The sequence below is a fragment of the Sturnira hondurensis genome, unplaced genomic scaffold (assembly GCF_014824575.4).
Source record: "Sturnira hondurensis isolate 20B ecotype Veracruz unplaced genomic scaffold, ASM1482457v3 Scaffold0014432, whole genome shotgun sequence".
In the NCBI taxonomy this organism is placed as follows: Eukaryota; Metazoa; Chordata; class Mammalia; order Chiroptera; family Phyllostomidae; genus Sturnira; species Sturnira hondurensis.
This window is the reverse complement of record NW_028087063.1, coordinates 3,379,920-3,393,306: the sequence shown is the minus strand read 5'-3', so window position 1 is coordinate 3,393,306 and position 13,387 is coordinate 3,379,920. Positions and strand designations below refer to the sequence as shown.

The 13,387-nt window shown below is 41.8% G+C and overlaps 1 long non-coding RNA gene across 1 annotated transcript; it reads right to left on the bottom strand.

The window, feature by feature from the left end:
* Nucleotides 1–7,248: 7,248 nt before the first annotated feature.
* On the bottom strand, nucleotides 7,249–9,307 carry LOC118998998 (uncharacterized). Its single transcript, XR_005069014.1, has 3 exons — nucleotides 9,212–9,307; nucleotides 8,092–8,200; nucleotides 7,249–7,388 (listed from the first exon to the last, which is right to left on the bottom strand). It is a non-coding gene; the product is annotated as an uncharacterized LOC118998998 (long non-coding RNA).
* Nucleotides 9,308–13,387: the final 4,080 nt, after the last annotated feature.

The following is a 13,387-nucleotide window of genomic DNA, read 5'->3' as shown; positions in this document are numbered from 1 at the left end:
GGAGGGATACTCTTACCACTGGAACGATTCAGGCACTTAAAACAATAATGGTAAGAACATATACAAGAAAAAGAGATCTGACTGGTTATTGCTAATTTCTATTAGGAACTATAGAGGGGAAATGAGGCAGTGTAGGTTAGAAAGTTTCAGACCAACTGAGAACTGGAGGGCCCATGTAGGAGCTTACAAAGAATCCTTTATGTCCTTCAGATGGAGAGCAAATACAAATGAAGAAAAACTGCAAACCTGATAGCTATGGTTTGAAAGGTTCAAAGACTATTGAAAGCTTATTGGGGACAGGGTCTGCTATGCTGAGGACACGGCTGTGTTCGAGAAAGCATGGCAGAAGTGTGTCTGGATGTTTGTTCCCGAGGACTGTGGCTCTGTGGACAGCCTGAACCAGAGCCCAGAAAGGTGGCAGCCTCCCTATTAAGGGTCACAGTGACCTTATACAGGAAGGCACTTTGAAGAGCTCTTCTTCACAGATATCAGGAGTCCACATCAAGTCCACCCTTTTGGTCTCCTGGTTTTCAGACTGATTAATGGAGTTAATTCCCAATGCAAGGCAGCTGGGATTATGCCAGGCTTGTTAAGAGAGGATAGAGTTTAGATCCCAAAGGAGCTACAAGAATTAGCTAGTTTATACTGGCAGGAACAAGGGGAGTATACATCATAATAGATTATGAGGGTGTTTAAGCAAGAGCATCCAACTGGATAAATAAAGGGTTATTGGCCTGGCACACTTAATGGGATAGGCAAGGACCCTAGGATTGGAGTAAATGCACTGCCAGGATGATTCTTAGAAACCTAGGGGAGTGCTGATCCACACTTAGCAAAATAAAAGTAAATTCCTGAGTTGCAGAGACAGTGAATAAAGGGATTAAAAGAGAAAAAGAGATTAAAACAAATGTGGGCATGCTGGAATGGATATATGAGGCCAGAATAGCTGCCACAACATTACATTCCACAGGAGGGCCCATGAACTCCTGTACTCAACAGAGTTGCTAGGAACATGCTGCAGAGAGGGGTCCCAGCATCTCGAAGGAGTTCAGTGTTGCTCTTCTCATCAGACCAGGGCTAGTAAGAGTACGAAAGGCTGTGTCTCCTTGTACTCTTTGTCTCCTAACAGCAATGGGATTAATGGGGGACAACAGAGGACAGGTTGTCGTGCTTAAATGCCATAACCCAGAGGGCTGAAATTACCTTAACAACCAGCAAGTTTGGAGGAGCAGCCAGGCTTAGGCTTCCGGGAGTCGCAGCCTATCTAGAAACAAAACAGACTATCGGTGGGTGAGAGCGCTGCTTAATACACATAAACAAAAAGCAAGAATGGAAGAGCAGGAAGGTGAAGGTGGTTTCCCATTTAACACTTAACACATTTTACTTCGTTCTTGCACTTCAACAGTTTTAAGATCTGAAATTCATTGGCTAAAGAGGAGGCTGGGCCCTCAGAGGAAGAAACTTTACAAAGCCATGGCAGGAATCTACCGTCACGATTCCATTAGTCCTTTCCCAACAAGACTGATGCCCATTTACACAGAAGGGGAATGCCTAGACATACCAAGGACTTCCGCACATAGGTTCTTTATTGACATGGATACCCACAGAACAGAATCAAGGCTCCACTGTTAGAGTTGAGCATGCAAAGACCAGGTAATGAATGGATTCCGCTGTACAGTATATCCATCTGGTCTACAAAATGACATAGGCATTGTTTTCCTAGTCCTCAAATGTTTAATTAGGACTAACATACTTGCCAGTTAGCACAACCCTCACATTGGGTCCTTCTCCTATTAGTAGGGGCTACCACAGTGGGGAAGACCAAGCGGAAGCTTCTGAAATATCCTCACTCCAGATATGATAGTATATATAAAATATCACATTCCAAGTAAGATACAAGGATGGTGGTCCCTATCACATCTCCATTTAATTTGCCACTCAGATCCTAGGATCCTAAAGAATGAAAGCAGACCACTGCAAGCTCAACCAACTAGTGGTCTCTGTCACAGCCACTGTGCTGAATATGGTAGCATTGCTAGAGCAGATGAATAAAGCCTCAAGTACCTGGTATGCAACCATGGATTTAACAAATGCTTTCTGCCCCAATCAGAAATGAGGATCAGAACACCTGCATTCACATGGAACAGACAAAAATCCTTTACAGTCATGCCTTGAGGACAATTAATTCTCTAGTCCTCTGCCATAATACAGTCCAAGGAGCTATGGACTGTGAGCTAGCAGTCATATCAATTACAACCCTAGGACCAACTACAGGGACAAAGCTAAGGTTATTCCCACCACATCCTCCTCTGAGTCCCCACTCTGGAGGAGAGGCCAATGGGAACCCTGAAGGAGTGGCTTGCTGAATTTGTGAGAATGAATGAATAGGGCAAGTGTGGGCTGGGACAGCAGTGAATGCTCCATTAGGACCTCCTGTACAAAGAGAAAGCCTGCCCCAGGGAACGTAGTTACTGGACAACCTCCAAAGACTTGTGCTTTTGAGTTGTGCAAGTGTGAAATAACACAATCTCCCAGGCAGACTGTGCCTAATCACTTTGGTATAAGCTCCTGGCCATTTGTCCCAACATGGGACTTCCTTAAAGACAATCTTTGCTGTGGAGCTCCCTTAACAGGTTGACCAAATGACTTTCTCTGAGTTTTACCTCAGTTTGAGGTGCTTCTTTCTCAATTCTCCTTTTTCCTCTTCTTTTAGCAGTACCTGACCTGCATAATGGTCTGACAACCTGACTACTCCTCTCTCTCTCTCTTACTTTTATATTTCACAGGCTTATTGCTTCCAACAAAGCTCTTGCAATCTAACTTCTTGACATGTTTTTCCAGATATCCTGAACTAATACAATTATCTTTATTTTAAACTATGTGTTACTGATTATGCTAATACAGTTGTCCCAATTTTCCCCTTGTCCCTTTTTACTCAATACCCCTATTCCCTCAGGCAATCTCCACACCATTGGTCATGAACATGGGTCACGTGTATAAGTTCTTTGGCAACTCCATTTCCTATATTGTATTTACATCTCCATGGCTATTCTGTACATTCTATTCATACTTCTTAATCCCATCACCTCATTACCTGTTCCCCGACACGTTCCTCCTCTATGGCAACCATCAAAACACTATGGATCCATGGTTCTGTTTCTGTACTTCTTGTATGCTGAATTTATTTTTTAGATTCAAGTGTTGATAACTATTTATTGCCATTTTATTGTTCACAGTTTTGATATTTTTTCTTAAATAAGTCCCTTTAACATTTTATATAATAATGGTTTTGTGATGATGAACTCCTTTAGTTTTATCTTGTCTAGAAAGCTCTTTATCTGCCCATCAATTCTAAATGAGAACTTTGCTGGGTAGAGCAATCTTGGCAGTAGGTCCCTGCTTCTCATGACTGAAATATTTCTTGCCAATCCCTTTTAGCCTGCAAAGTTTCTTTTGAGAAATAAGCTGACATTCTTATGGGAACTCCTCTGTATGTAACTAACAGCTTTTCTCTGGCTGCTTTTAAGATTATCTCTTTATCTTTAACCTTTGGCATTTTAATTATGATGTGTCTTGGAGTAGACCTCTGAATCCATCTTATTTGGGATTCTCTGTACTTCTTGAACTTACATGGCTATTTCCTTCACCAAATTTGGGAAGATTTCTTTTATTATTTTTTCAAATAGGTTTCCAATGTTTTCTTCTTTCTCTTCTCCTCTGGCACCCCCATGATGCAAGGACTTCTTGAAATTATCCCAGAAGCAACTTACAATATCCTCATTTTTTTATGGGGGGGGGGGAGAAGGATTCTTTTTACTTCTTGTTTTCTTTTTAAGATTTTATTTATTTTTAGAGAGGGGAAGGAAGGGAGAAAGAGAGGCAGAGAAATATCAATGAGCGGTTGCCTCTCAAGCACACCTCCTGGGATCTGGCCCACAACCCAGGCATGTCCTTTGATTGGGAATTGAACTGGCAACCCTTTGGTTTGCAGTCTGAGGTTCAATCCATTGAACCATACCAGCCAGAGTCTTGTTGTTCTGATTGATTGGTTTTTTTTGTTTATGTTCCAAATCATTGATTTGATTCTTGGCTTCATTCACTCCACTATTGTTTCACTGTAAGTTCTTCTTTATTTCAATTAGTATACCTTTCACTTCTGAGTGGATCTTTATGCTGTTGAGGTCTTCACTAAGTTCTTTGAGCATCCTTATAAACAGTGCTTTGAATTCATCTGATAGATTGCTTATCTCCATTTTGTTTAGTTCTTTTTCTGGAGTTTTGATCTGATCTTTTATTTGGCTCATGTTTCTTTGTCTCCTTATTTTGGCAGCCTCCCTGTATTTGTTTCTATGTATTAGGTAGAGCTACTATGACTTCCTGTCTTGGTATCATGGCCTAATGTAGTAGGTGTCCTGTAGGGCCCAGTGTCACAGCCTCCCCTCTCACCCAAGCTGGATACTCAAGGTGTGCCCTTCATGTTGACTGAGTACACCCTCTTCTTGTAGTTGAGCCTTGGTTGCTGTTGGGAGGACAAAGGGAGAGATTTACCCAGGCCAGTTAGTTGCAACAATTTGCTGTGACCACTGACCAACAACCTCTACCCTCTGTGGAGGATGAGCTGTGGAGGGGCAGGGTGGTGGTGCTCTGACAGGGTCTGTGGCTGTCCACTGGGTGCATAGTCCCTAGGGTTTCCTGGGGGCGGGGGGTACCGGTAAAGGTCAGCACTCATCTGTTTTTTGCCAGGAACCACCCTGCCTGAGCCATAAAGCAGTCTGAATCCTACTGTTTGACAAACTCTAAATAGGAAACTGACATCAGCTCCCTCAAACTTTATGGAAGAGTCTGCTGCCTATCCCAGCCCCCAGGGCACAGGAACATTGCACATTTTTCTACCTCCTCAAAATATGTCCTCCAACACGTTGATGTCTAAAATTACTCTAGGATCCCTTGAAAGGACAAACCCCCAAAGATGCTGACTGGAAGTCCAAGCCTTTCCCAATTTCTGATCTTGCAAGCCTATGTTGATAAAAGATGGGGTATTACCAACTTATTCTTTATACCAGTGTGAAAGGGTCAGGCAAGAAGGCAAACCACGTGAAGTGTGTATGTCCTCAGGATGGCTACAATTGTAGCAAAGGGGAAGAGAGATATTCAATATATTAGTTTTAGATGCTGTTTTAATTTTCCGTATTCATTTAATGGTACTTTAACACACTATATTTGGTAACTGACTTAGAAATATTAGACCTTACAAGAAAATGAACCAATTAACTGTCTTCTCCTTCTGAGTAACACAGGGGAATATAGTCCAGTAAGCAGCAGGAGCCTACAGTTACCAGTTACAATTATTACTCATTTTAGAGAGACGAACACCTGGATCATTACACATATAAGTGCTTAGAAAAGGAGGTGTCACCATAACAAAATTCTCAGGTTATTTGGTTTAGGGATTAGGTAGCAGGAAAATTTTGCAGGCTGGAAGAATAACTGCATGGTAAACAGTGGTGAAACATTTGGTAAAACTGTAACCTGTGACACTTTGGAAGGTATAAAATGTGTACACTTATACACTTGCATTTCTGAGAGAAGAGGTTGAAAAGAGAATTTCAATTACCATCGGCTATATTTGTCAACAAAAGAAATAGATCAAGTCAGCAAAGAGCTGGATGGTGTGCAGGCAAGAATGAAAGGGAACAAAAAAATTCAGAAAGTCTAAGACTTGCAAGTTTGAGAGAGACCCTGCTTCTTACCCCCAGTTGGTAAAAGCTAAAAATGAGTAGACTTTTAGCAAAAAACAAAGGGGGGGAGTGTATAAGAATTAAGCCTTACAGCAAAAACCAAACCAAAGGCAAAGCAGTAACTTAAAAATTCTGAATAGTTTTAGTTATCCCACAGCACGGATCTATTGTAGTTAAGGTTATAGTACCCACTAATTGGGGGTGTCCAACCTGTGGCCTGAGGGCCGCATGTGCTGACTTTGAATGCAGCTCAACACAAAATCGTACTAAAACATTGTGAGATTTTTCTTTAATTACATGTTGCAATGTATTTAATGTGTGGCCAAGATAACTCTTCTTCTAGTGTGGCTCAGAGACCAAAAGGTTGGACACCCCTACTACATCATTTTAAGAGAAAAAAAATGGCTCAGTAAAAAGAGATAAAGGCTATGATTTTCCCACCAAATCCTCAAAGGTTCAAGCCAGGCACTTAAATAAACAGCCCAGCTAAGTTTAACCAAACAGATGAGAACCCAATGTGTACGTGTAGTCCAAAGAACCATAAGACTAGGCCAAAATTTGGTGACTTTTTGAAATTTAAAACAATCTGTGGGCCCTTAGGAACAAGCTTAGAAATGTTCTCAAGCCCTAAGGAGGATGTATTCTCCAAAACTCTTCCTACTTAGGAAGATAAGGGAAAAAGAAAAATCATCCCAAGGCTGATGTGAAGGACCGTGGAAAGTGACAGACTTGGTAGTCCAAGTCCTTCCCAAGAAGTAGAATTGAGTCTGATTTAGGAATATCCTCTACCCACAGAATAAAGGACCTTCACCGCACATTCCCAGGGTGGTTTTAAAATTGCTGCTGATTCCAAGTGTCTCATTCTTTCCCAATCAGAACATTGTTTATTTCAGTTATCCTTTTTTTATTCCACCAAAGTACATTGGGTATGTGAGAAACTAACAATTTGTCATCTTAATTCATAGGTTTCAGATAATGAAGAATCACACCTGGACCTGATATAAAGAATTCTATTTACCACTCAAGAGATGCTGGCACTTGAGTTTGTTGCACTTCCTGGGAAACTGGAAAAGACACTGGAGTTCGGACTGTCACTACCAAACCCAATAAACAGAGCTAAGGATTGAATCTTACGGGCGCATTTTTCAAATGGCCAGCAATCTGAGAAGATGGCAGTTTCATACCCTAACAGACCATCTTGTCTTTTCTTTCCAGGCCAAGGTATTTATAGCAGGGAATAAACAAGCTGTGGTGAGGGGTTTTTGAAATTCAGGGAAAAGTTCATTGGATTAAAAAACAACTTCAGCCCTGGCTGGTGTAGCTCAGTGGATTGAACGCGGGCCTGTGAACCAAAGGATCACAGTTCTATTCCCAGCCAGAACACATGTGTGGGTTGCAGGCCAGTTCCCAGCAGGGGATGCACGAGAGGCAACCATACAGATATTTCTCTCCCTCTCTCCTTCCCTTCCCCTCTAAAGATAAATAAATAAAAATCTTAAACCAAACAAAACAACTCCAGCATTCTTACCCTGGGTGGTGGTCTTAAGCTGTGCCTCAGGCCATGGTCTTTAGCTGTGTCCTGGGCAGTGGTCATCTCACCCTGAAGTACAATGGCTCAGATATGATCTTGAATTGCTTGCAATCCTCCTCCTGAAGAACAAAGGTAGAACTGCTTATGGTCTCCTGGGTCATACCTTCAGTTCCTGGAACAAAAGCTTTTACATGCATTGATTACTAAGCTTACTAGCTATTACTTAAATTAAAATTTTCCAACTCCTAAGTCCCCTATCATCTGGAAGTGACTTCTGGGTTGTATCTACAAAGGAAGGTCAAAGTGTTTGAGCTATAGGAAAAAAAAAGTGATGACCTGCATATTTCGTGGCCATAAAGGCAGATATTAGTGATTTTTTTTAAGTTTTTTTTTTAAACATTTTATTTATTTATCTTTAGGGGGGAAGGGAAGGAGAGAGGAAGGAAACATCAATGTATGGTTGCTTCTCGTGCATCCCCTGCAGGGAACTGGCCCCTGCCAGAAACTGGCCTGCAACCCAAGTATGTGCCCTGACTGGGAATCGAACCGCGATCGTCTGGTTCGCAGGCCCGCGCTCAATCCACTGAGCTACACCAGCCAGGGCCCAGATATTAGTGATTTTTGCTGACTATTTGCATCTCTCTTTCTTGTACAATGGCAGGATTGTACTTCCTGGCCCCCTTGGAAATGGGTAAGTACCTCATGACCACTCCTAATCAATGAGTTGTGGACTATGGGGTCACTCCCAAGCCAAGCATTTGATAGTACTGGACCCTCCAGAATTTGCTTTTTCCTTTTGTCTTAGCAACCAGCAACACTCACTGTGGTGGCTGATCCATCAGTCCCTGAGCGACTGTGACAAGCAGAACTGCTCCGCTGATCCACAGTTGACATGTTCATTTCTCACGCAGGCATGCTGCCAGTTTTTAAGCTTCAAAGATATGGGGGGTGGTTAGCATTGCAACACAATCTAATGTATCTCGACTGATAAAAGAACCAATGGGGAGGACGGAGGGCAAGGTAATGGGCACAGTTTTCTTCTTCGCATACTATTCAATATCACCAAAAGATATGATGAAATTATCTTTTGGCTTCTAAGTTTAGGGCCTGGATATTCAAGGTACTTAAATAGATTCCTCCAAAGAAGTTTTCAGGACATGAAATTGAGTAAAAACACATCTAGAGTGTACAATACGAAGACAGGAACTACATGGGGGAAAAAAGTCTGTGCAAAGTGTAGGGCCCCTGCCTACAGGGCCCCCCAATCTACCACGATGAGAATAAGTCTACCAAGATACGATCTGCTTGGGGAGGAAAGGTGGCTGATCTCTCAAAGGAGAAGGGCCAGGAGCCTGTTCCTCAATGGGCTTTTACTGGGTTCAGTCTGCATAGGAATACAGGTAAAGCTCATCAGTCATTGTCAGGCAGTAATGATCAAACATAGATAACATACAGAGAACTATGAAGGCTTATTCTGAGTCAGGGTCAGATAGCTAAAGGGCCATAAAACTTTTGGGGAAACAAGCTTATTCTATGCTTAGAACCTTATCATTTAAATTGAGGGTATTAGCAAAGCAGGTTTCACAGGATTTTATGCATTCTTTTTTAGGCCTGATCGCCCTGGGAAACCCACCCTTTCCGGCACAGGGCTGCACTGCCCTCTGTCATTTTTTCAGGCTTAAGTCAGGCAGGGGAAGTAAGGCAGCCAAGAGATTAGGAGACTTCTTGCAGACAGAATGAGGATTCAGGCTACATCAAAGCTGAGGGTTGAGGGTCCATCACCCCCTTTTTCTATAGCCACCAAATCCTTCCCTGAGGGCCCCTCCAAGACCATGCTTGTCTTAGGTCATCCCTCCCTTGAGGAATCTAACCTGTCATTGGCTAACCAGTCATCCGCCCAGGGCCAAGCAGGGTGAAGTAAAAGGGGGCAGAGGCAGCTCACCTACAAGGAAGATAAGCTTTGTCTCCTGAGTGGCTCATGGTCCCAGGGTCTCTCTACTCAGCTTTAGCCACAGGGGATTACAGCTTCTGAAACCAGGCAGGGTGGTTCCCAATACATACACACAGTATTTATGGAAAAGAAAAACACAGGCTAGCCAATATATAACAAAATGCTCCAACTCATTAGTAATCAAAGAAATGTAAATTAAGAAAAGATATGACTTTATACCTATTAGCCTGAAGAAGAAAGCTAGATCATTTTCAAGTATTGCCAAGAATGTGAAACACGGAATCCTCAAGAATTGTTAATGGGGAAGTGACTAGTGAAGTCTTTCCAGGTGACAATTGGTTATAACACAGTCAAATTCAAAATCCACAAAACTAGTTCTCAGTGTAAAAGATATAAAACATAGGATCTGGCACAAATAACACCCTCTTCTTATTATAAAATCTTTTATTACAAAATCATAAGCATGCAATTCTGTGAATACCATGCTCAAGTGCACCATATAAACTTTAGGTGAAATGTTCAAATTAAAACTATAAATTATTACACCCACATTAATACCTACCAACCACACTCTGCCAGACCCTATAGGAAAAAATACTCAGAGTGAGACAAACCATCTCTGTAAGTTAACATATGTATGCAGAACAGTACGCATTTTAGAAAAACACAGACATAAGTATAAACATTTTCTCAATTAGAATGTTTGTCAATGTCAGCAGAGGGCAATGGAAGAATCAAGATAAATGGAAATGGTAGAAGCCTTAATGGTAATGATCCACAAACTGATTTCCATCACCATCTGCACTAGAAATCTTTCCCCAAATAAGTAACTTTGTTACTTTCCTGATCCCAACTGAAAGTGGGTTATGACAAAGGATCAAATAATTTTTTCAGTAATTGGCAAATGGCTAATGACTTTCAGCCTTAGGAAGATACCCTGAGACATTCATGATCCTTTGAGGGCCAATACTTGTCAATGGCCATAAAGGAACCATTTAATAACCTTTAAACAGCTGTATGCTAATAAATGTTTACAAGTTGGTTCTAAGGTGGGGGAATAGGAGCTCATCTCACAGGGTTTGCTGAGTTCTGTGATGTGAATGTTCCCTCACAGCTGATTCCAAACTATCAACCATTTAACAAACAGATGGCAAACCTCCTGTAAATTTAACAATTGGCCCTAATGAGCTGGTACACTGCCTTTGAGACTCCAGAATTTAAGCACAAGACCCAACAATTTAAATATAGATCTTGCCAGGCGTGGTGCATAAACACACTGTCCACAATCTCTTAAAAAGTAACTCATTTTACTGAATCTTTAGTCCAAGCTAGGACTAAAGAATTTGTACTATCTTCCAATTTGAAGTTTTTAATTATTACACAAAAAAGGACAATTAATTAATGGAGGTCTAGCTACAGCTAGACCTGAATCAAAAGGCTAAACTTTTGGTTCCTACTTAGGGGTTATTCTTCCCACTTGGACAAAAGACCTTAGGTCGGGTTGGAAGATAGAGTTTTTGGACCTACCATTTCACAAAGGCTTTCTATTTTCCCCAAAACATAGATATCTTTCACCTAATGAACCTTCACAACTATTCAATGGCATGAGAAAACCAATCTATTCCATTTCCAACATCCAATTTTCTCCTTGTTCGTCTTTTCAGTGGATACTATTTTTCAACCGAGCTAGGAAAAATTACATAATTTCTCAGGATCCCTGTTTCCCCTACTATTTGAGCACTGAATGAGAAGAATGCAACCTCCTCTGACTTTTTATGAAGATTAAAGACTATCTAATGGTATCAATAGTACTCTTGGCACAAGGTACGTTACGTGCTTGTATATTCTTGGTTCCTGTGTCCTAACCCAGGTCTCTGGACAAATGACCAACAACAAACCAGGAACAAAATTAGTGTCTGACCAAACTTTCTCTTTTCCTTAGAGTCAGTCTAGTCCTGAAGCACATTTTTGCACCCACCTTTGCAATATCTGACATTTATCATTTCAACTCAACTTGAAAACACCCACTTCAAGAAACACACCAGGAAGCCTGGGAAACAGGAAATATACCTGGTGCCTCTCCAGCCACCAGGAAATCATTACAGAAACTATTTGTTCAGACTTCACGCTACAGGTTCAAATAGCTGAAATGTACAATACTGCTCATAAAAGGGCCCAAACCATACATTTAGTTGAGGTTCTCAGCAAGGCAGGTACTATAGCCCAGGGTACATCTGGGAAACATGGGAACATTTTTGCTTGTCTGATGACTGGGGACAGAGACATGGAATCTCAGGCATCTGGTGGTTAGGGCCTAAGAGATGTTAAATATTCTAAAACACACACGACAATCTCATAAGGAAAGCAGCTTCCTGCACAGCTCTTTAATATCCCAGGGTGCCAGACTCACTACAAGTATAAATTAATAATACTTTAGTCGATGAGACACTGAAAAGATTTTACATATGTTTATACAAAAAGTCAACATAATTTAAGAGGGAAAAGCTTTAATGGGATAAAGACTATCTAAAAAGTATTGAATAATTGACTTTTCTTGACTTCCCATCCACTCAGTGCCGTATAGCATTTTCAAGTGCGTATTAGTGGAAAGGGTGTCGGTGCAGAGGTGCAATCACAGTGCTGCAAAAACGACAAGGCAGGCTGCAGCCACGAAATGGCTCTGGGACTCCTTTTGAGATACTTGATGTCAAATGTTACTAAATTAGCAGAACATAAGGGGACTTCACGGCATTTCATTATAAAAAATGAAATTTCACATTGCTACCATCTTACATTATTTTTATAATGTTGTGACAACAGCGTTGTCATTATTTGGGGGTTGCCTGTTCTCCGCTCTCACCACAATATTGTCCCTAACGGTTCATCACAGGTTTTCTACAGCTTCTCGTTTCGCAGTTCCTTTCCCAATCCTTCCGAGAGGTCCTGTAGTTTATTGAAGAACATAGCCTCTTGGGGCCTTCTAGCTGAGACTGAACATATCCTCCAACATGTAATGGAATTTCAAAATAGAAAGAGATTGACACATTGTTGCTATCATATCCTATGTCATAATACAGGAAATTTTAACACCATACTTGTAATGTTGAGCTCCTTTGCAAGAATCACACATACCCCATTGTTTTCACTTCAATAATCTGTCATTTACTTTGGCATGTTATTTTTTCTTCAAGTGGGTTGTTCCCTCTCATCATATACAAGAGCCTGAGCTCTCTCTCTCTTTCTCTCTTTTAGAAAAAGAGAGGAAGGGAGAGACTGGCTGAGACCTCTGCTCAAAATGGTAACACAGGTAAACATGGCTCACATCCTCTCACAACCAAATTGAAATTACAACTACACCATAGAACAACTATCACGCAGTACTGTCAGAAATTGAGCTGAATGGAAGTCTGACAACTACAGAATTAAAGAAACCACATCCATCCAGACTGGCAGGAGGAGCACAGACATGAAATGGGCTAGTCACACGTCCACATGTGGTGGATCAAAATTCAGGAGGGATATCGTGGGAGTGAGGAGTCTTAGCCCCACACCAGGATCCCCATACCAGAGTTCAAGTACCAGGAAGATAAGTCCCCATAACTTCTGGTTGCAAAAACTAGTGGGGATTAAGTCAGTTGAAGAAACTTCTAGAGTTCCAAGCAGTTCCTCTTAAAGAGACCAGACATAGACTTGCTCAGACTCACCCGCTCTGAGCTCCAGGTACCAGCAGCATACAGGGAGGAAATGAGGCATCTGAAGTCAAGGCAAGACCTAGGGGACAACTTTCACCCTGACAGAGAGGCAGGCAGCAGCCACTGTCCCTTTTCTGAACCCTCCCACACAGAGCCACACAGCCGGCAGGTGGGTGCCATGTCTGAAACTTCATCAACCTGGCTAACACTGTTTGCCCTGCCCTAAAGATCCCCTGAGTCTTTGTCCCTTCCAACTTATGGGCTCACACAAGTTGTTAACAGTGACTCTTCCATATGAATGGTTGGTTGACCTGGACTCATGCTTCAAAACTTTCTACTACCTCTCGAACAAGCAACAGCTAACCTCAGGGAGCCCTGAGGCCCCATACCTCTTGCTAAGTGCCTTCAGGCCTGGCACTAGTAGTAGCCAGTCTAGCTTCATAGCCTGGCTTTGTCTGGGAACCTCCAAATCCAG